This window comes from Mercenaria mercenaria, chromosome 2 (assembly GCF_021730395.1).
Source record: "Mercenaria mercenaria strain notata chromosome 2, MADL_Memer_1, whole genome shotgun sequence".
Lineage (NCBI taxonomy): Eukaryota > Metazoa > Mollusca > Bivalvia > Venerida > Veneridae > Mercenaria > Mercenaria mercenaria.
The window spans coordinates 39,823,497-39,849,385 of NC_069362.1; positions in this window are offsets into that span (position 1 = coordinate 39,823,497).

Genomic DNA, 25,889 nt, shown 5'->3' on the forward strand with positions numbered 1-25,889 from the left:
CTACGTCACTAGCTCTGCTACAAAATAATATGACAAAAGAGAAATATCCATAGGTACCTATGTAAATAAATACCCTTCAATAACTTTCGTCATGAAAAGCATGCCTTTATATAAGATGCCTTTGAATACGCAAAACTTTTATTTGAAATATATGTAGTAAAACGCATGTAAAATGATTTCATATGACTTGTACACCATTCTTAATAAACTTTACAGCTTGCCTCACTCTCCGAGTGACATATTATGATATATACTGTTCATAGACAGACGTCAGAAATAGTTCGTAGTACCTAATTTACAAATTATTTTAAATAGGGAAGGCATCTAATTTCCAAATAATTCAAAAAGCAGGACCCGTTCTCACTTTGCTTAAATATATTGAATTAATTTCAGAGTATGACAAATACTTATGACTTCCTCTCACTGGAATAAGTATATCATTCATTTAATTTTCCGGTAATTTCCTAAGGGCTTGGGTTTAGAGGTAGAAGAAATTGATGTATTCAAACTTCCTTGATTAGATTCTATTTAAGTAGTTTGTAAAGAGATGATTAAATTGAAACATTATTGTTGGTTATTTATTATATTCACTATTTACCCTGCAATTAAGTTAACTACGAAGGGAAAATATGAGACAGCTATGTAAAGACCTTGTTTGCATTTGACGATAAAGTATTTGAAGCATAGAACGCAACCAAGCAATATAATAGAAGAGTCGCTTTGATTGGGTCTGTTCATGAGAGGTTATGGAAAGTGCGACACCCGTCATGTCCGCTACACCGACCTAAGCGGATTTCTATTATAATGATAAAATGTACACCATACTCACAAATGACCAGACAGTATAGCAACACTTAGTCCAAGAGCTGTTTCAGTACATGAGCTGTTGCCAGTGATCGATTTATGTCGGAAATGTTCAGCTATATCTGACCTAAGTCTTCGGAAGCTATCACATGTCTTAGTGTATGATCAATTTACTTACAATTGTAATTGTTTGCACTATATCAAATTGCTATTTCACCTTGTTATTTTCAAGACGACATTCACTGAGGATTTATTGTTCACCGTATAGTCAGTTCTTGCACAGCTACAATTAATCACACTCAACACTGCTAATAACGTGTACGTACTTATTTCATTATTTACCAATATCAAATCAAATATGTAAGCTAAATATTTGATAATTATGATTTTGATACATTAATTTTTATATATGGCAATATTTGATTAGAAACATCTAACTAAATCTTTAGGCATAATTTAACAACTACACAATTTATATTTGCTGTCCTCAACCTTTTTACTGTTTTCCCGAAATATGTGCTGTCAACACTTACAAAATAATTGTCTCTATTTTTATAAGTCCAACAAAAGGTAATAATTTCGACAAAATTTATCCTTTTCATGAAACTCATGATTTGTTTCTCTATCAGTTCCAGTCAATACCTCATTACATAGGTTTCATCCTATTTTTGAAAAGAAATCTTTGACAAAGTTATAAGAATACCAGTACAACAATAATCATCTAAAATTAAAAGAGTTAAGATTATCCATTCTAATTGAAACTTTTCCTGTTGGAGAATTAGTGCATTTTCCAGCAATATATTGCATATTAATCTATTTAAAAGAGCGTACTTCGCAAAAGAAATTCAGTATATGAAAGACCAAACCGCTGAATAAGGTAATCTTATCCGAGCACATTGAGATCTCAGAAGTAAAAATAGACTCGTATCTGACAACGAAACACTCGAACAAATTTGTATATAAATTGTACTACTGTTCCACATCATGTTGTAAAACTTCAGTCATTCAGTCATTGATACGTGGCATTCATTCTATAATATGCGAAATGTGGATTGTAATTGATTCCTGACTGATAATTCCAACATTACAACAAAAATAGATTCTTCATGTGTTCTAGAATAAGAGATGGTCTCAGTATTGGGATATCACAGTTACTGTAATTCATGTATAACAAATAAAGTTAAAAGATCACAACTGTAAAGTTAGTCCAAAATTGAAAGCAACGATAGATGAATCTGATTTTAAAAACCTAAGTTAATATAGAATTAATTGATAGACGGTACATCCAGTCAAAGACATATATTCTAATGACTTCTGAATTAGCCTTGCACAAAACGTTGACTTAAACTGATGTCAACAAAAGTACAAACTGAGATGGATTTGATTAAAACTGAAACAACCAATTACGTCTGATTCAGACATTCTTTTTAAAAGGAAGATGCAATATCAGCTAAAATAAAACCATGTGTTAAACAGATTACAGCTTAAAAGTGCCACATGCCTTTAGTTCTTGAGTAGTGTATACATCATTTACTTGTTTTTGATTAAATCATTTTTTGAATGCAGACATAGGATGGGAAAAGACAAAAGAAAATAGATTCTCAATTAAAAAGGTTTATGATGATGACTGTGTATCAATTAATGATTGAAAATGTATTTACATGTTTTTGTTATAAAAACATACATTGATGACTTCAGTAAAAGGCTAATTATCAAACCAGCGAGTTTATCTCTGTTGTACTGGGCCCTAGACTCGTGGATTTTGTATGGCCAGATAAAACCAGACGAAACCCACTCAGTTCCAATTCAACATGCCAGATTAAGTTTATATTACACTAACCCTGTTTTATAATAGCTTTAGAATACCAATATCTAATATTTCGTTTACTGTAGCTGAACAGTGTTATTTTTGCTTCAGCAAACCTAAACATTTCATAAACAAAATGGCATTAGACTGTTAAAGTTGTTTGATGCAGCTTCTGCAAGACAGATAATGGATGGAAAAGTTCTAGAACTTGTTACATAATGAATATCTTAAAAGATGTTTCATGTAGTAATATGATTAACACTTTGTTATAACACTTATCTTAATTACAAAAGTTATAAATTATGCACATTGTGTTCTTATGGATCTATCGCAAAATGAAGAAAATTCTTTACTTGTACTCAAAATGACTGCAGGAATTACAGATAAACTGATGCAGTAAAATGCATTACAATAATGAAGCTGACAATACAGTTTTATCAGATCAAAATCAGAAAGAATCATTTCGTCTCAAATTTATTTGATTTAATAAAATGTATGAGAAGACTCGTTTGAAGCACATGACACAGAGAAGCAAAATAATAGCAGCGTCTGACTCGGTTTGAATAAGTCTGTTCATGAGAGGTAATGAAGTGTGCAACACCCCTCATGCAACCTAGCACCGGCTTAAGCGGAATTCTATTATGTTCTCTATGATTCTAAAGGACCAGAAAATATACCAACACTGAGTCCCAAGTACGGAGAGATTCTTTTACAGGCGCCATACGACACTAAAAGTCTCTCTAGTGATAGGTAATAGGTATTAAAGTCATAAGAAGATCTTTGAAAGCATTGAGCGCAACTATATATAATAAGCAAAATAATAGCAGACTCGGCTTAACTGGGTCAGTTCATTAGAGGTAATGAAATGTGCAAAAGGCACTACAAGGCACTTATCATCCATGCAAGAATTTACTTGAGCAACAGACTTTGGATCAAGCAATGAGATATTATGTCTGCTTCAACATGTGTCAGAGGTTTGTAGCAAAGTGGTTCACATATAATACTAATACGGATGGACCTATATTTACATACATTTACCTCTATTAATCGTATGGCCGATAAATTGTTAGTTGTAAAAAGAACTGTTTATGGAAGGAACATACCTTCTAACGATTTAAAAATACGTGAGAGCATTATAACAAAAATGGAAAATCTGGTAGAGAAGCGCATATGCGAATTTAAGCATATATCAAAAGTAAGCGTATACGGCTTTACCGTTATTCCGAATGGGATAATAAGTGCATGTCATGTCCTTATCGTAATTTTGTTTCGAAAGTAAGCGCCTATTCGATTACTGGTAAACAAACATCAGATGCAGCAAAACTACATAATTAACGGTATTATACCGTGATAATTGTTTATCATGAATACAGGTGACAAGTGTTTTACCTGTTAAAAATGCCGATGGGTGTTAAAAGATTTTAACGTCTATCGTCTGGTAAAATGTTAATATTTTGTGTTTGAGTTTGCGTTGTCATTACAGTTTGTCAGTCTTGTGTAAATCTGTGAAAACAATATGGATAAACACACAATGCAAAATAAATGTAAATACTAGTACTATCAATCTTAGTGTTGAACACTGAATGTTCCGAGAGATTGAACATTTTTTGCTGTATGATCACTATTATGCTTTCAATATGTATAAATAACGTATGCAATAAAAGGAAGTAGTTCACTGCGCTTGCCCTTGTCCATGTTTTACTTTCGTTTTCTAAACCGAGGTAAGCACTGTCGATTTTCCAAATATATCAAAAATAGGTGCATACGGCATGTCTATAAGCGCATATCAAATATATGCGCATAGTTTTGGCTTAAGTATAAGCGCATATCAAAAATAGGCGCATACAAGTGCCACTAAAATTATAATAAGCGTATACGCTTATTTACCAGATTTTACAGTTTATATATATATATAAATTCAAGCTCCATGGACCCGGAACAGTTACGTAGCAGAAACCGTTGGATTCTGGCTTACTCCTGGTGGAGCGTTGCTATCAGTTCCTGGACGTTGGCAGGCTGTTGCTGACGTTGACGTAACCGCCGTCCATAGTAATTCCAGGCATGTTCAATCGAATTGCAGTCCAGAGAGAACACTGGCCAAGGCCAAACGTTGCTCGTGTGTTAAACAATGCCTGGTGACACGTGCAACACGAGGTCACGCTTTGTCATACTGAAAGACCAACGGAATATTGGACAATTACAGAACGTAATTTCTGATCGATGTAACGCCTGACCATGAGATAACCTTGGCACACGACGAGTTGGTACTTAAAGCTATGGTTGATGGCTGCCCAGGCCGTATATAACTTCGACCCCACAGAAAGGATTGTGCTGCAGAACGTAAGTATTAGTGTAGCATTCACGAAGTCGTCTCAAGACACGTATACATACGTTGGTCGGCGTCCCACAAGTTGAAACGTCACTCAGTACTAAACAATACGTTCTGCCATAGCTGACACTGATGGTTACGGGCCCAAATTAGACGTTGGTGACGTAGCGTAGGGTATGAACTAGACCACGGTAGTGCATGCGGCAGCTAATTTCCTGTCCTCTAAGCCTATGTCTCACTGCATGTCGACATATAGGCCGTCCATGGTTACCTACCACTAAACGTGACGTGGATTCAACCGTCACAAATCTGTCACGCAAATGGCGTTTACGTATGTTAGTGTTCTACCGTACTGACGTTACACGGGGTCTACCCGGACGAGGCCTATCGACAAGCGTTCCCGTGATTCTGACACGACGCAGTATTGTCGAGCGAGAGACGTTTAAACGTCTAGCGACTTGTTTTTGCGTTCGCCCACATTCGAACATAGCCAAAACTTGGACCCTCTCTTCTTCGTATGTCACTATTACATGTACCTGTGTAAAATTCGCTCAATAAAACCACATGGTTGACACACACGGGCTGCACGAGGAAATCACGAGCAGGTACATGAATTTAACAATGTAACTATATAACGAAAATAACGCTAACTTTCGATGAGGCGTTTCTTTATCTCGTCAGTATAAATTGATTTTACAGTCAATGTTTAAGTTTACGATATTGCAATTCAGTAAAAGACCGTCACCAAAGATAATCATATCAAAGCTTGTTCCTTACATTATAGCGCTGAATGACTGCAGGAGAATTGACATTTCACGAATGTTTTATATTTTTATCTCGAAGTTAAGTATAAATAACAAACTAGATTACGTTCATAAGGATGAAATTGCTTGCACAAAAACATCTGTACAAATAAATATAGACTAATATATTCTTCTTATTATTATCATTATTATTATTACATGTATATGACACATTTATATAGCACTCTTTTCATATAAAAATATGTTCAAAAGTGGTTTACATAAAAGCATCTAAATAATGTTCAATAAAAAATGGTAATTGAACTATTTTAGAATGAATTTAAAATTACATTGCGGTAATAAGATACAATTTGAAAGCGTTTTAAATAAATAAAATGTAAGCAGATCTAAACATGCAAAATACAATAGCGTAAAAAAATAACCGATCAATCAAACTTACAGGTAAGAACAGAATAGAACAGAAGATATCCTACATTTTGAACAGACAGAATTAACCAGTATGATGCATGTGAAATGCAAACCGTCCCGGATGATTGGGTCAATCCCCACCTAACTGGTCCGGAGAACATCTATTCTTGCATACTAGACGGGGATTTCCGGTATTTTTACCGGTGCTGGAAAAATCCATCTTAGATGACTCTCGTGCTTTAAATGACGTATTACGAACTACATACATGTAGAAGATTTATGTAGCTATTTATATTTTATTTCGAAAAACGGAATAAAAATCCAATATCTTGACAGTTCCTCTTTGTTACCGATAGTATATTTCTCGATTCAAAACACGTTATTTTATTAAAAATTCATAAAGTTACGCTGGAACTGATAAAACAAAACCGGAACTAAACATTGTTATTTGTCTTTGAAACGTCACGACGTCTTTCCTGTTTACGGACGTTGATTTCCCGCGCTTTGTTTAAATACGCTGTTATAAGAAATAGTTCTGAAAAGAAAGCCGTTCGACTGATTTTGTTTTTAATATTATATCTTGATATCGGTATGCAAGAAAAAGATTCTGTCACTTGTTATAGGTGCAGATGGGAATATCCAGCTCTCGGGTAACTGTTTAGGCGGTAACTCGGTAGGAACCTCGTTACCGCCTAAACAGTTACCTTTGAGGCCGGGAATTTCCATCTGCACCTATAACCAGTGAAAGAATCTTATACATCCGACAAAAAAAAAACACTTTTTGTATTATTTTGTCACACTAGAAATCTTGAATTGCCGGCCAAGTACCTATATTATTCTACCAGGTAATTAGTGAGATTAGTTCCCAAAGAATTGACTGTATGAAATAATGCGTCTTTAGCGGCTTTTTTTTTAACTCTCTTATGCCAGATGTGAGGGCATTATTCACAATATACTAGTATACATATAATGAATAAAGATTTTATATGACGATGATGATAAAAGGTGTTCTATGTATCTATTAAAAGAGAAAACAGTTTGTATTTCTATTAACTTTATCAGAATAGCTTCCTATCCACACAAAATCTAAGGTTCATTATATAGCCGTACGAATTGTTCTTTTATCACTTCTAAGAATGTCTGTTTGTCACGTAATTTGATAGATTGTACAGATTATATATCAAAGAAAGAAAAGGTTAAAAACCTAGAAAGATAACGATTATTTAATCCCCTATCAAATTTCGACTTCTGTTTGTTAGGATTTCACGTTCAACTTGCATGTATGCAACTTGACCAACTATTTCTAAAAGTATGATTGTATTATATTTATCCATAATTAAGCAAGTAAAATTGAACTGATGCGCTTATTTTGCTGTTTACAGTAAAAGAGCGGAGGGTAGCCAGTATTTTTACTATCAAACGTCAAGAAACAAGCGCAAGGAAATCAAGCATAAAAACATTTTTATTCTTGTCGTATTTGGTGCCTGTCGAGATTTTTTTATTTATTTTTAGAGCCCGGTACATTAAACAAGAATGAATATTATTACGTTTTTTCTTTCTTATTTTTTAATTATACGGCATGCTGTGGTAAGACTGTGTAGCTCTTTGAACATTTCGGTTTTAGACAGTTTCTTACTCCAACCCATGGGTATTGTTTATTCAACTCTTGGATATAGTGCCTGCTTCTTAATTTTGTCCTTTTACGGTTTCTTTGATATGCAGTCTCAATAATCTCTGTTACCTTCACTGAAGATTCCGTGTACACTACTGTATGGACATATATATTCGGATGTCTGAGTTTTGGTATCGCCTCAGTAGTCTAGTAGTAGAGCGCCCGCTTCGAGCGCTGGAGGTCAATGGTTCGATCCCTGGCAGCGTCATACAAAAGACGTAAAAAACTTCCTTGCTTGGCGCTCAGCATTAAGGGGATAGTGCTACGACTGGCCAGTCCGGTGTCTGTATAATGTGACTTTGTTGGGTCTTGTCACGTGTCTGCGACATGATATTCCAGTGAAGCAGCACTATAAAGTTGGACATTGTGCACACTGCTACAAGTAGACACCGTCGTTATATGACTGAAGAAAAATGTTGAAAAAAGACGTTAAACCTGAATACAAATACACTTGTGACACGGTGAGATTTGCTTTTGCTTAACCCGGGACTAGAAGATGTGTACGATAGCATGCATTTCCGATAACGTCCTCGAACAGGCTCAGTCAATCCGAGCCTGCACTATTTTCAAGTTTTGACGTTTTTGGACGAATTACGGTTTCTACTTTTTCGTTTTAATTTCACGCTTCGCAAAGCGATGTTGCAATTAGATAACAGGCAGTAAATAAGCAACTGGCATATAGCACTTGGCAAACGACATAAAGCAAATGAGCAATTGTCAAATAAGCTACTGGAAAAACAAATAAGCAATTGGCAAACAGCATTTCTTTATGGAATGAGCATTCGGCAAATTACTATTGGCAAATGAGCAATTGGCTAGTAGCATTTAGTAAATAGCAAATAAAACTGGCAATAAGCAGACAGTAATTAGCAACTTGAAAATAACAAGTAGCAATTAGAAAATGACAATTGGCGTGTCCAATTGCATACAGACGTTGGGTGATTTTTCATCTAGTGAACCCAGCAATTTATAAGTTATATACATCGACAGTAGTGGCTTCAATACCATCAAATTCGTCAAGGTATGATACGATATAAGCAGTAAGTATGAATGTAAGAATAGCTACATAATGTTTCTGATGGTGCTATCAAATGAGATTGAATATAAGGATTTTAACAGGCGAATAGCATGTACATATTTCTCATTCTGAAGTACAGTTTCCTGCAAATGCTTAGTATTAGCAAGAATTTACAATTCCATCGTAGAATAAAAAGTTACTATACTTATACAACCGAAAATAAAAAGAATATAGAATGCATTAATTGATGTCTGGGTTTTAAATTCTAAATATCAAATACATATTATATAATGCTTTTATACTTATTATAGATGTATGCTTCTATGCAAGATTTTAAAAAATCTGAAGAATAAATAAAATGTTGAAATTATTGCTGAAAGTTTTGCTGTCTAATGGTTAATACGTCATATTTTACATATGAAATATTTAATACCTTACAAGTCTCAAGACAGAGCTGTACCGCAACCCTTTTTTCTTAAATCAATTACACAAAGTGAAACACATAATCTTGTGTTGTGATGTTGATTACAGGCGGAAAAAAATGGACATTTCTTATGTCTTGGATAGTATGTCTGGGGAAATTAACTTGTCTATCTAAAAGCTCTGATGCAATGATCTTATTTGTGACGCCCGTCAAATTTTGTTATTTTACGTAAGATTCGTGGGCAGTCATAAAACCATTTGTCTAATATGTGTATCTGTCAGGACATTCTCATTTTAGACAGCAAATCTAGTAAGCTACAATATGATACACAGCTCAGCAATACCTTTGTACACTCTTTTATCTATGTGAACGTTTAGACGTCTTAGGTAAAAAGTGTTTTATTTTATTCAAAATAAGGATGTCTAGTATTTTGAATAATAATTTAATTCTTTTCTTTTATTAGTTTTTCGATTATTTTCGGTTTTTCTTTTTTCTTTCCTTTTCTTTGTTTTTTGTGTTTTATTTTTCTAACCTTTCGTTTGTGTCACAGTTTATAAATGACCAATGGCGTCATTACATGGTACTAATGGTCAGTTAGTACTTTAATGTATCAGCCACAATGAAATAATTACCAGTACACCATCAATTTCATTTTGAGGGTGACTAGATAAATGCGATTATTACCTGTATGTCGCCGATAGAAGAATGGATTTCGATCGTAATAAGTGGAATGCAATTGCGTAACATTTATCTATATATATACACGTCATAACATGTACTTCCTGAGCATCACCCTGGAAACCCTGCATCTGCATGATGCCTTACTCGTTTACAAGTAAATATAACATTGATTTCTTAATTATTATAACTATATATCTAGAATTAGCTTTAAATTCAAGTGCCAAATTGTCACAAAAAGCCTAAAGGATTTTACAATTGTTTGTATATAAACTCTTCCTTTAGCTTGAGGTCTTAGCGTCAGAGTGGTTAAGTTCGCCAACTTTGAATCGCTCATCGCTATGGGTTTGAAACTTTGTAAGGTGAGTAAACTACTTTCATGTGAGCAAATAAAATCTATAAGAGTATCATTGGAGGCATAAAATTGAAGTTTAACAGTTCTACACAGGTCCCCGTCATTGCCTGAAATAATGCACGAGAGGACACCAAGGGACTTCATCCATTGTTGAAAACCGGGAAGTCGATATATGTGTGTGACGTAAAACCAAACATAAACAAAGCAAAAACCTTCATTAGCTATTACATCTACTACACGTAGGATTCCTCTACACCCTCGAGTCATTGCATTCATTATGTAACTCTCATCTTGTCATTAATTATAGTAATACTACAAACCATTTTCTTCACTCGTGGGTTTTGTTCTCTGCAAACGTTTTGGATAGTGGCCATCACTTTGAAATTTGTCTCTACTTGAGCTTGAGAAATATCACAAATTATACAAAATTGACAAAAAATGGCACGGTAAAAGTTGTTTACAAATTGCAACACAGTGCGAAACACGGTCAACTTTAAGAATATACCAAGCTATTGCCATTCTTTAAACATCACTATTAGGGATCCAATACCTTAAAGCCAACCATAAACAAACTAAAATGCTTTAATTAGAACTTCAGTATATAAAGGGTAAATGTGCGTTGTACAGCCATTTTGTAACTCCAAGTTAAGAAATGTCTGTTATGAATAGTTGTGTAACACCTTGCATGTATGTTTAATACACATGCGGTAAGCAATAAGCGACAATTGAAAGTACGTAGACTTAAAAGGCGAATATACGAACAAAGAAATCTTCTGTACGGCTATTATAATTTGACTTAAAAATGAAACAGAGGGTGTTGCATGTTTATGCGTCAAACAATTGATAAATGTTAGGAAAAGAACTGTTCACATATTAAAATTATAAAGGCGTGTGATTGTTAAACAATGTTAGTAAATCTATTGACATACAGTAAATAAGTAGATGTTGCAGTTTTTATTTTGGTTTTACATAGACATAACAGTAAAAAGAGAATGTCCAAGGCATTCAAACACATTCAGATTAAATCAAGCTGCTTATGAATAAAAGCATACACTCTAGTTGAGAACAAAAGCAGTCATACAAATGTGTATACTCATCCAGACAAGACATTTCTAAATGAATATACTGCGATGTGAAAACACAAAGAAAGTACAAATGAACGAAATGAAATAAAACTGAAAACAGTAAAAAATATTAAAAGGACTGGTAACCCTTGGCAGAATGACAAACGTGTCAAAGTTTACAAAACTTTCATTTGCTTCACTTAATATCAATCTTTAAAGAAGAAGCAGTATATAAATTCATTATCAGATCAGCTCAGATTGCTTTTCAGTAACAATATAAAAAGCCTATCAATGCACCTATGTTTAATAACAACTTCAAAAGCCAACGTCTATCTAAGTACAAATAAAGTTAAAGATGAAAATTTAATCCGCATGTCCCCTACTTAATACAAACTACAAACATGTTCAATGTATGAGATTTTCAAAAATATTGCTACGATATATTTTGCAGTTCATGTTAATAGTAGTCTTGTATATTTTGTAATAAAGCAATCGTTTTTAACTAAAACAACATTTTGGTACTCTTGAAGAACAACAGAAAATATCTATTTGCAGATCTGGTCTCATTAATTAAACTTGTTTAAATGGACAGTATCAATGCGGCCGTCCTGACTGATGAGTTTTGTAAAGTAAATATCCAACAGCAAATGATATGATAGCTTTATTACTTTCACTTTATTTTAGAAATGTTTTCATTATTATAGATATCAGTTATGTGAGTTTAAACTTAACGGCCTTCAGGTTTTTAAGCTAGTTCGAAAACAACAACCCTCTGTCAGAACTGGCAACTATACTAGTGAACAATCAACTTAAGAAAAGAGGTAGAGAAAAGGTAACATTTAATAAAACATCACTTCATCAAAGTGGCATCTAGTGTGCGAGTAGAGAAAAGGGTTGTTATAACTATAAGTGCATGTAATACGCTTCGTCTGAACAAGGAAAAGATGATACAGCAGATTTAGATAGGATGAGTAAAGAAAACAGCCAACAACAATATCTATCTTACCTAACTACCAATTGTTTAAGGTCGACAAGTTGGATTCTGTTTATCTTAATATGACCCGTCCTCATTTCTGCACACAGAATACAGGCACTTATAACAAGCCTTGCTAGGGAGGTTTCAGGAGACATTTTACGAATAAGTAAGTAAGTAACGACTTTATTTAACGAGGTTACACATCGGTTGTCCCCGTCTACAATATGGGTCTCAAAATATATACAAATGTAATATATACAAAGATGTAAATGAATTAGTATACAGACAATATTGGAGAGTGGCTGATTTACTTTCAGACAAAGTCTTATTCCCTTTCTGAAAATTGGAACTGTTTAAATGTTAATTTTAAAAATAAATGGATAAAAACTATTTATCAAAGAATATGGCTAATTTTATGAGATATCAGAAAACAACGATATTACTTCATCGTATTTCATACCACTTTTGAGGATTCATTTTAAATACTATTTATTTTAAACATTCATCATGCTGCATTTGACAGGATGGTGTTTAAACTATAGCTCATCACAATGAAACATTTTGCATAATTTCATAGATGGTGGCGCTGATTTGATTTCCGGTGATTAATTTAATTTTGGTGTTATTTGAGATTTTCTGAAAGTCTCCTTGTATCAGCAACCGCATGCAAATATTCGTTTATCAAAATATCTTTTTACAACCTCCGGTCAGTTAATCCATTATGTACCTATCATCATAACATATATACAATTATATATATACTACGCGCTAGTCTCATTCATATCAAAGGGTCAAAACATTTTCTTTAGCTATTTTTTTTCCAAAAATATCATTACAAATTTCAAAGTAAACGCATTTAGCCCTTACCATGCTGGACAAAATTGATTGTGCCTTTGCGAACAGTGTAGATCATGATCAGCCTGCACATCCGTGCACTTCCAGTCTGATCATGATCTGCACTGTTCGCTATTCAACCAGTATCTTTTTGGTAAGCACCCCTTTTAACATGGTACAGTCCAAAACTGGAAGATGGTTCATTATAAAAATTCAACAGGGTAAAGGTTAAAAGAATATCCGTAGCGAACTACACACGTGGCGTATAGAAAAAAAATGGCTTCAAACGAATCTTATTTTCGATGTTATTGTCTAGAACTGAGGTTTTGCTGAAATCATATTTGATAAAAACACTTCAGTTTTTTGATAATCACTAGTTTATTTCTTTTAAATTGATACATGTTGAAGCATTCTTATCACATTATCGTGCTTGATGTCAGTTCAAGTACCAATGAGTTAGACCTCCGCCGTTTCCAGATGGTTCATTATGATTATTGAATTGTAATGCAATGTTAGGGCTGTCATTCATTGATAAAACCACTTAATTCAAGAAAGTGTACATATTTTAGAAATGAATTCGAAGTTATAGAGATAGATTGCGAACTACAATTATACGCAACGTGTACGTTATTCTTACTGGAAAAGACCGTTATCATATATTTCCATATTACCAGAATCCAGTAATGCAAAAGTGTTACATAGAATTATGATTTTTTAAATACGATCTAAGTACAATTTTTCAGACTCTTATTAAGATATGCATAGATACGTTGGACGTTTTTTCAGGTTCATACAATGAATAAGCAACCACCATTAAGATGTAAACTAAAAGAAATGTTAAAATGAAAAATGAAAGTAGCTGTGGAATCATTTAAAATATTATAGTCGCCATCTCATACCATGACAGGACATATTATAAAATTATACTTTAAATCAAGTCAGATTATCTTTTTTTCTAGTAATCTAGAGTACATTTAGTGTTTTATTGCCGTTTTCATTCTCAAGTAATTTACGTACGTGTAGATAGCCATAAGAAGCGGAAAAAGAAGAACAATAACTAAACTTTGGACATGTTGAACTCGTTTTTAGAAGTCATCATAAAGCAAAGGATCTAACATATTCGTAACTCAGCGGTTTATTGTATGATCATTTGGTCTACGGGCAAGATAAAGGAGTTTACAGACATTTCCGACATAGCGAAATCTAACGATTTTCAAAAAGGTGGAACATAAAGTTTTCTTTGTTGCTGAATAGAACCAGCTCATAACATGTATAAATGAGCAGTAATGTTTTGCGATTCAGTCAAAATACAGTTCAGTTGTCATTTAATTGCTGGTGCTTATCAATTTTAACCGGAACATGATGTCATAAATCAAACAAATCATAATTTCGGGATTCCATTCTGCACTGAAAGTAGCTTTGTCAATTTATAAAATGTCTCCATTATACAATTACTCATCAGTTTGCTTGTATTTAGCCTGTATCATTTAATCGAGGAGTCCTTGATTTACATCGGACAAACAGCATCTACTCGCTGAGAACAACTCAACACTTCCGATTGATATCATCCAAGACCACAGTTATCTTGCCGCCATAATATATCTACAGAACTTTTATGAAACGGCGAATCTACCAATAAATCAGCAATTTCATACCTGCAAATCCTAATTTATAACATGACACGATACCAGATTTAACTACAGACTGTTTTGTGAAACGATCCAGTGTTGCAGTAATAGAAAGACAAGAGGGCCATGATGGCCCTATATCGCTCACCTGAGTTTAATTGCTTTCTTGAAAAAAATTCTTTGCTAAAGCTAAACAAATAACCCCATGGGGTGGGGTCAATATGACCCCGGAGGTAATGATTTGAACAAATTTTGTAGAAGTCTACTAGGCAATGCTACATGTCAAATATCTAAGATCTAAGCCTTCTGGTTTATTTTTAGAAATTTTTTGAAGATTTTCCTATGTAAAATCAAGTGACCCCTGGGGTGGGGTCAATTTTGACCCGGGGGTCATGATTTGAACAAATTTTGTAGAGGTCTACTAGGCAATGCTACATGTCAAATATCTAAGCTCTAAGCCTTCTGGTTTATTTTTAGAAATTTTTTGAAGATTTTCCTATGTAAAATCAAGTGACCCCTGGGGCGAGGTCTATTTTGACCCCGGGGTCATGATTTGAACAATTTTAGTAGAGGTCCACTAGGCAATGCTACAAGTCAAATATCTAAGCTCTAGGGCTTCTGGTTTTTGAGAAGAAGATTTTTTAAGATTTTCCTATGTAAAATCAAGTGACCCCCGGGGCGGGGTCAATTTTGACCCTGGGGTCATGATTTGAACAAACTTGGTAGAGGTCCACTAGGCAATGCTTCACACCAAATATCTAAGCTCTAGGGCCTCTGGTTTTTGAGAAGAAGATTTTTAAAGTTTTTACTTTTGGTTGCCATGGCAACCAGAATTCTGTATGGAATTCAATTCTTTGAACAATTTTTAAAGAAGACCATCCAAGGAACAACCCTGTGAAGTTTCATCAAAATTGGCCTGTTGGTTTAGGAGGAGATGTTGTTTAAAGGAAAGTGTGGACGAGCGGACGGACGGACGGACGACGGACGGACGCCGGACGGTGAGTGATCACAATACCTCACCCTGAGCACTTTGTGCTCAGGTGAGCTAAAAAACATCAAGTAGATGCAATGAAAGTAACCTGCATTGCACCTTAAAGCTAGATGCAATTTGATTCTAGTTACATACTGAAATTCTTAGCTTAGCTTTTATGAATACGAATGTGCTACAGAGCGAGGATGTTTCAGGCCGACTTGATCCTGTCTAAATTAAATCATAAAATACAGAGAAGAAAAGTGTGTATATTTGTATCCTAAGCTCTAAATTATATTTACATTCAATCTCATTTCTCTTATGTACATTTATAACCATGTCAATCAAGAAAACGATAAACAGTTTTGTAGCCAGCGGTGGAGGAACTGTGGTAATATAAAGTGGCATTAAATATTCTGATATTCCTTAATAACAAGCTGTCTCCTATAATACATATCAAAGTAAATCGTAATGTCTGTTCTCCCAAGCCTTGTTACATAATACGTCATTCTGATAGGATCTGATGCTGCAGTCTATAAAATTCTCTCGTTTTTTATATTTAAGGAGGTATGTTTATCAGAACAAGTAAAACAGTCGTTTTTATAATATCTTGAAAGCATAAAATGTCAAAATCAGACAGCGCATCCTTAGACGTATTTGCAACATATTGTATGTACGTATACACATGTAGTTCTTTTAGTAGTTTACTTCCTCACAATGCATAATCTGTTATATTGTGGATGAGGTCGTCCAAAGTAAGTGCTTGCAATGCAGTTCATAGAAAACCATAGTTGATAGTTAACTAAGCAAATTTGTAGTAACATTGTTTTTTTTTACAAATTAATGCATTTTTCTATTTCCTTATGATAATATCTCGTTTTCTCTTTCGTGTTACCTTTGGTTATTCTCTTGGAACAAAATCAGAAAAAAAGTCGTATAATTCTTTCAGAATGGGCGTCATAGAAATGAACAAACCACAGCAAAAATGAAAAAATCCCAAATCGTAGAAAAATATATCAGAAATTGTTAAGTAACAATTTATGTAACAATTTGATAGCAACAGACGTAACAATGGGAAGGGCCATTTTTATTTCATTTTCTCAAGAAAATCTAACACATTTACGATTGCATTGTATATAAATAACGGTATTCTTAAAACGACATGGGTGGGCTTTTGCACATAGATTTTTCACATGCCAGGTGTTCACATGAACTGCAAAAAAGTAAATGATGTGTTTTATTGCCAACCTTTTACCACCTGAAATAATTTTTTATATAATTATGTATGAATTCATTGGCAAGATGTTAATTGTTGAATCTGATAAAATTCTTCTCTAATTAAAACTTTTGGCAAGAAAGAAAAATTATTATTTAAATTACAAACCTGGTAACCTTTGTATGTTTGGCAAATAAAAATAGTGATAACGTCAGAGTCCACATGAATAAGGTGGATACCTTTCAACACTCATAACAACTGGATTATTTCGTATCAGTATCATTACCAGGTGATAAACAAAAGATAGAAAGTCCATTTTATAACAATTTTGACGTCGTGGGAGTGTCATACTTTTGAATTAAATTACGTCGACGCCGTTTCAAGTGTCGATGCCGTCGGCTGAATCAACACTGTCTGTAATACACGAATAAAGTGAAAAGTTCAATGTTTCATTTGTACATGTTATAAAAACAATCTTACCTCCGTTTTTATCATCATCGAGTTTATAAAAACGCGTTAAAGTATTATAAAATGCTGGCATTCTATTGTTTTACTCAACTCCTTTAATAAAATCAACATGAAAAGGCGCTTGTATAAGATCATGTTATAGTGCAATGTGCGTTCAAAATAAGATAAAAATTATATATACTCATACAAAACAATTGCACAAATATTTAGAATTTGCAGTAGGTCAATGCTCAAGAACGTAAAGACACTGTGTAATATACATTCTTTAGTAAGGTATATCGGGTAATGGCATTGCCTTTCGACATTTTGTAAGGAGAAAGGAACAATTTCCTTAAAATTAATTTATGAATGAACGAAACATTTAGTAGTATCAATATTTGTAACAGCACAGTTTTTATGATAGATACAGTTTCATCATATATGCAATACCTTGAGTGTCTGAACGAGAATTATGGGGAATTTTACGTGAATTAATAAGCGCAGAAATTGTATAACAAATGTACAGCATATACCAGTATTTTCCCAGTTAGGGCACGCGAAATTCCTGAGATGCTCTTGTATGTCTCCAGTCTAAGTAAGAGGCCATTACTGGTACTTCCCAGGAAAGAGGGCTTCGTGTGTATCAAATGGATTTCTCTCCCTTTTCGGGGCTTTTTCTCACTCTGAGCCTCTGGTTAGACCGCTCCATGTCTGTACTAGTAGAGGACGGATTTGGCGCCCTGAGTGGCTGTCTTTAAGCTATGTAAAGCGCTTTTGAACGTATTTATCATGAAAAGATCTTTATATAAGTTTGATATGATATGCAAATCTGGTATATGTATTTACTTCGTTAGCAGTAGAAAAAGGCATACTATACATAAAGGTTTAGTCTGGTAAGTTAAAAAAAAATCGGCAACAAATTACCTCAAGTATTAAAATCATAATTATATGTACCAGCTATAAAGACTAACTGTAGGTGAACTGCAATTTTAATTGGTTACATGTAGATGTTGGAAGAGATATCATGTACCTGCTGACACTATTAAAAGGGTCGCGATGTGTCGTTCAATGTAATTCACACAATGGCATTTTGATTGAAATGATTGAAATACATTCTTAAAATACATACAGATGATAAACGCATGTTTCTGGTCGACCTCTAAAATTATCCCTTCGTCATCAGATTAATACTTTTATACATTCTACAGTAATTTAAACAGCAAACCTATCTGAGTGTACACCTGATAGTGCACGAGTTCCATTCGATGTACTATTATTGGAAACTTATTGGATAAATTGATCTTGTTGCATAATTATATGCAAGCATTTACTCTCAATATACTGAAATTATCATATGATGTTTGTTCTATGGCTGTAAAACTTTTATGCTTTCGTTTTCTGTCTCTGGCAAAACGTTGGTAAAAATTATATATCCTAGTACTTGAACCTGATTGTCTTAGAACTGATGAAAGAGATGTTACAGTATATATAATTAAGTTGTGATTGTTTGATGGATAACAAGCTTTTTCCGGAATATTAATTATGATATAGGTTAGATGTTTTGTTTGTAAAAAGATTAGCAGAGCATCATTTATCATCGTCAAAATGATATATAAGCCTTTCATTATACTAATATACACTTAGTCTATTACTTACTTCTATTTCATCCATGGCGATATTTTCTAATAAAATCTAAAAAGTTAATTCTCACATAAAATTGACTTCTTTCCTAGTGGTGAAATTAGTTAAACGCTTGATGATATTGATATCGTGAACTATCTAACTTGGTACTAAATTGTTTTCTTTCTTTCATATAAGACTATGTTAGAAAGATTCTTAGAACAATATTTCCTTCTACATGTATTTTTCTATGCATATGTATGACTTCGGTGGAAAGTCTTAATTAATTAACCACCTGTAAGATTGAATACTTGTTATCTTTATAAATGATTTCATTTAAATGTTAATTTTCTTTTTCTATATAGTTAAGTCATATATCACATACCGATAACATTATATCTGAAAATATTTCAGATTTATAAGCGAATGACATGTATGTTTTTGACAATTACTTTACAGTCAGAAAAGTTTTTTCACGCAGGAATCCAATATGATTTGTTGATTACATATTTATCAATGGCTTGTTATTTGCAAGGGCTATTATACGGAAGTTAAAGATATACCAGACTAATTTTCCCTTACTAAATATAGTTCATGAAAATTTGAAATTCAAACGTCTAAGTGTATTATCAGTACTGTGCATTAGGTTGAAAAAAGTACATATGTATACAGGTATAGCTATAAATGTGTACAGCACTGACAAATGAAAGTGTTATTTAACAATCGACTGTTATTGCATAACATTAGTGATGAATGTAGCTCTACACACACAAAAGATTTATATTTTTGAAGATAAAGTTAAATACATTTGATGGGGATTTTCTATGCTTGAAGTAAATAAGTAAAAATGAAATAATTTAGTGAATGATAGCCCTTTGGTACCTTTAAATATTAACACATGTACTGAACAACTTTAATTAAGAGACCACCAAAGTGAAGAATAAAAATGGTTTCTTAACACTAATGGTCTCTTAATTTGGCTAAAAATAATGTTTCTCTCAAATTGAAGTTTGGTCACATTATGAACATTGGAATATGAGTTTTTGTTTCTAAAATATTTTTAAAAATCCAAATCAAGAAAAAAGATGATAGAGTCGGGAATCGAACCCCGGACCACCAAGGCAATAAAATAGTTTTTTCGTCGTCGTAACCAATAGAGCTATAGCGGAATTAGTGAATTATGACTTCAAAATATAGATATTTATAAACGAGACAATTTACCTGGAGTAAAGCGTTACAAACGCTTTTCACTTTTCATCGTTAAAAGTAGTAAAAACAGCACATTCTCATATGTTTCCGTAACATATACTTTGTCAGTAATTAAGTTTTAAAGCCTTCATAACAAATGTAGCATTTATTTCCAGATATCTAAAAAATACTTTTTGTTGTTGTCGAAATATCTGGAGGCCAGTCCCTTTAATAAAACATAAATTGTTCTTTATCAACACAAAAGGAAAATTGAAATAGTGGTCTCTTAATGCAAGTGGCCATGGTTTCTTGATAGACGTTGTCTCTCGAGCGGGTTGGACTGTATCTAAGATTTAGACATAAATATAGCATCTTTCAAAGAAGTCAAAGAAAGTTAATAGAAATTATAACATTTCATTGAGACCTAAATTATGATATAGGAGTATTCGTGAAACTACAAAAATATTATTATTTATTATACTATTCGAGAAAGTAACTTCATAAGAATAAAAAAATAAAAAGTCAGAGCGATACAAAAAAAAACACTTACTGTTTTACTGCATGAAGTAAAGGAAATGGGAGGTTCTTATCTTCTCACAGCACCCTCACCCCCCCCCCCCCCCCCCACCTCCCCCTCCACTCCTTACCACAACAAGTTGCAGCATGTTTCTTAAGTGTGTAAATTAAATATAAAGAAACAGACAAGTTGAAATTTATATGTCCTGCCTTTATGAAAACCAGATTCGCCATAAAGTACGTTACATCCAATTACTCTCCGTTTCTACTTAGAATTTCAAGTTAATAGTTTTTGATACACTTTCACTCTATCTCAAGTATTGCTAAATGGATGTGATTAAAACTTAAAATCGTTATTCCATATCATCACCCTCATTATAGACACAGAATCCATAACTCCTTCTCCTATTTTTCATGAGTTATGCCCCCTTTCTACTAAGGATTTTAGGTTAATTTTGATGTGTTTTTTATATCTGTGTTATTACGAGGGGAATTTGATTCAAACTTAAAATAATTTTTCTACATCATCACTCACAATATTTGGCACAAGGACCACTCTAGCACAAATATTAGTTAAAATTTCAGTTTAAAGTTTTGATGCACTTTCCCTAAATCTCCGTTTCCTTGTCCAAAGTATTTGATTCAAACTTAAAACAGTTATAACATATCATCACACACATCATATGACACAAGGGCCATAACGTTAATATTTTGGTGCACTATTTCTTAATGAATTTGATTCAAGATTAAAATAGTTCTTCCACATCATCATATGACACATAGTCCATAATTCTGGTGTGAATATTGCATGATTTATGCCCCCTTTTGGCTTAGAATTACAGTTTTATCTTGATTCTTTTTCACCATATCTATGTTGTCTATGATTTGATTCAAAATAAGATTGTTCCACACCATCACCCACATAACACTACGAAAGGTCCATAACGCTGGCATTAATATGGTATGAGTTATGTCCCCGTTTTACTTAGAATTTCAGGTTCAAGTTGTGATGCGCTTTTGCTTCATCTCCGTTATGACCAATTATTTTGATTTAAACTTAATATTATAGTTGTTCCACATTATTAGTAAAATGATATAACATATAATCCATTACGTTTGCAGAAATGTGCCGTCATGAATTATTTTCCATTTTATATTATTTAATAATTTGATACTCTTTATCTCTATCTATGTTATTACTAAATACATTTGACACAGACTTAAGTTTTTCTTGAATATCTTCATCATCGGAGTAATCAATTTCACTATCCAGCATCGAAATAGTGAAGCGTAACCTGTGACAGCTCTTGTTTTTCTGCTTGTTACCTTCCGGTATTTTCTTGGGAAAATATTACTTGTTGGTTTATTTAAGTTCAAAACAATTTTTAGTAAATACATACTTAACCAAGTTTGTCATTTCTTTGAAAGTTTGTAGAAACAAAAGTATATCTTATGAAGATGATACAACACGCTGCACAGTGGGTGTTTGAAATAAAAATAAAAATTATATATACTCATACAAAACACCATTGGATTGGACACCACTACAAAATAATATAAATGTACATTATGTTTGAGAAATGTCAATGTTCAAAGACGTAGAGACGTTATTTGGTATGCATTCTTCTGTAAGGTATATCAGGTAATGACATTGCCTTTCGGCATTCTGTAAGGAGAAAGGAACTACTTTCGCAAAATTAATGTGTTAATAAACGAAATGTTTAGTAGTATTTATATTTGTAACAACATAGTTTTTATGATAAGATACATTTTCATCATAAATGCAATACAATGAGTGTCTGAAGGAGAATCATGAGGAATTATAGGTGAAAAAACATGCGCAGAAGGAGTATAAAAATACAATATATACCAATATTCCTGGTTCAGGCACTGAAAATATCTGAGATGCTCTAGTTTGTTTCCCACCTTTTCCCAGAAAAGACGACATCTTGTGTATTTACTGGATTGCTCCCTTTCTTCTCACTCTGTCCCTCTGGTTAGCAAACTCTGCGACTGTACTAGTAGATGATAAATTTGGCGCCCATATAGGGGTGTCTTTGTTCAATGTAAAGAAGTTTTGAACGTTTTTATAATAAAAGGGCTTTATATAAATCTGGAATAATTATATGTTAAGTTCGTTTGCAGTAGAAGGGCACACTATATATTAAGGTATACATTTGTAAGTCAGCAAGAAATTATCATCATGTATGTATCAGCTGTAAAAGCTAACAGTAAGTGCACTGCAATTTTCATTTTACATGTACATACTGATAATATTAAAGAGGCAGTAATTGACATTCAGTTGTATTCACTCAATGACATTTTGATTAAAATCAATTCTTTTTGAAAAGAGATACAGATGATAAGCGCATGTTCCTGATCGACCTCTGAAATGTTATTTTTCATTATGTCTGAAATGTTCTACTGTAGTTACTGAAGATGTAATGACGCCATTGATTGTTTACAATTTATAGTATTAAAGTTTTAAAGAAAAAGTGATCTACAGTGTCGCGACTGCACCTGAACAAAAAAAATAATCTTCAGTTTTGAATTGTAGTTATAGGTACATCTAAGCTTTTTGTTGTGAAACAAATGACCTAAGATTGCAGTTTACGAATATAATGTCCTGATAGAAAGACAGCTTATGGTATTATGTTTCACGACTGTCAATGAATGTAAACAACTAAATTTACCAGGCCGTATGTTAGCTACCAAGCTAATAGACTTGTTATTTTCCTGATTCTGACAGATACACTACCAGACTTAAATAAATGTCAGATATTTCACGCCCGTTGTTAACATCACCAACAAACATCATCGCAAAAACCCGGAAATTTAAATCAAAATACAGAAATTTATATTGTCTTTCACTCTGTGTTACTTTATCATAAAACAAGGTCTCCCTAAAGGATATCTCTATCTGCAGATCAATCTCTAGACGTGGAAAAAGCCGTATTCTTATTTTCTTTAATAAATAATAAAATAAATGACAATACTTACTTTCCGGTATTTACCATTACATGACTAAACGTTCTGCAAGAGTAACAATGTTCTGGTTGAAGTCAATATTGTAAGACATACATAATTCTAATAAATATCATAAACTATCCGATATCTTAAATCGTCTTTTTTTCCAGTCAGATATCAAAAACGATTGATATTCTATATTCGTCTATTTGTTGTATTTATCAACGTTCATTAAAGTTTGCAATTCTGGGTAACATATTTTTGTTGATTCAGTACTTTACTTTTAAAAGCTGTCGGAAGCTGTATCTTTGTACATTCGTTCAGACATTTGTCCATTGTCCATATTTACGACCTCTTAAAATTGTTGTTGACAGTGCTATCAGCTGAAAAGTTCAAAATAGCCTCATCATTTACTTTATGCTTTAATAAAACATGCCATTTATCTTTAAGTTTGGTTCTATATGTTTTTTCTCGTAAAGTTTAGCAGCATTTAGTGCTAGATATAAATTTACCACTTATAGTCTGATTGGTAGAAATGTCTAGTTCCCGTTTTAATGCAGGATTATCATTTAAATAGACGAGCATAAGTGAACAAATGGAAATATGATATAATGTACTTGATATAATCTTCTTTTTATCTTAAAACACACTTTATGCGCTAGTTAATATCAAGTTTTAATTACATATTTTATGTTGATATAAGATGTTCATTTGCTCCTTTTTGCAGTGTATGTACAAGCACAGGCTTGATCGCGTTTATCTAGTATATTTAGATCTGACAATAATGAGGTTAAAAGAGCCATTGAATGTAATTTACAACCAAACAGGTGAATTTTAATATACAAATGGAACTACCAAATGATGCAAATAATTTTATATTGCCGCCCGAAAAAACTTATGGGATTTTCACATTCGTAAAAAGCATTGCAAAATATATCCAATAATGTTACTTAGTGTATCCAATGTCTGTGCACTAACAGTAGCACTATCATTGGAGGTAGTAGCTTTGTTGCATTAATAGCGACAGGATATTTCTGGTGTACGTTTTGATGGTAACTGTGCTTTTAAACAAGTCATTTAAATTGCAAATAATGTAATATTTGCTGTGCCGGCCAATACAATAGTCATAAAATTGAAATTAGAAACTCTGTTGAGCCATTCCATTCTTGAAATATGTCTTCAATTCCTGTTGCAAACGACTTTTCATTTATGCCAGTAGATAACGTTAACTTGTGAAATTAAACACTAGAGAAAAGAGACCAAACATGTAAGTAAAATGATCATTTGTATTCCAAAATATTGTTCAATAATTGATGACGAACAAGTAGTATCGTAATTTCCAAGTATCCGTTTTATATATCATTTGTATGGCAAGTACTTGTATACGGAATCAGATATTTTACAGTTTTTATAACAGTTTAGTGCTCATATAAACCAATTACTTTAAGATACTTTAGCAACACATTCTTCGATATGTAATGGACGATTTCAGATATATTTTATAAAGATAATTACGTGAAGGTGTTATTTGGTACAACATGGAGAATTTGTCATTAGTTTTCTCATTAATTTACATTCTTTTTTAGTTCTAGCCCGGTCGTTATAAAACGAAATATCTTTATCTTGCATACAAGACACGACTTTTGTTCGACATTTTGCTTACATCAATGACAGCATCATTTGAGAGTATCCGACTCTGGTTGCATTAGATAATTATGTAATTTTCTTTGAGGGATGTTATATTTACATTTTGTTACTTTGAAAACCGTAATACGAGCTGAAATGGTTGTTCATATTGTGAGTGTTCTGATCTGGTGTGATACGTTTTTATTTTTCACTTTTTCCCCAAGCTAATTATCAGGAGAGAACGTGTTGTGCCCTGGCACTGCATGATATCATTCATGACGAATAAACATGCAACATTAATTGTTTCATCTGTCAATTGAATTAGAATCACAAATTAACAAATACGTTATCACTTGCATCAGATTAATATTTTAAAATTTATACATTCTACAGTAGTTTTAACAGCATAGCGCAGTTTCAATACCACAATAAGGGCACAACTGCCTAGTGCACGAGTTCTAGTTGAAAACACACTGGAAACAGTTGACCAAGTAGCATACATGCAATCATTTACTCTCAGCATACTGAAATTATAAAACGACTTTTGTTCCATAGCTGTGAAACGTTTCCGCATTTAA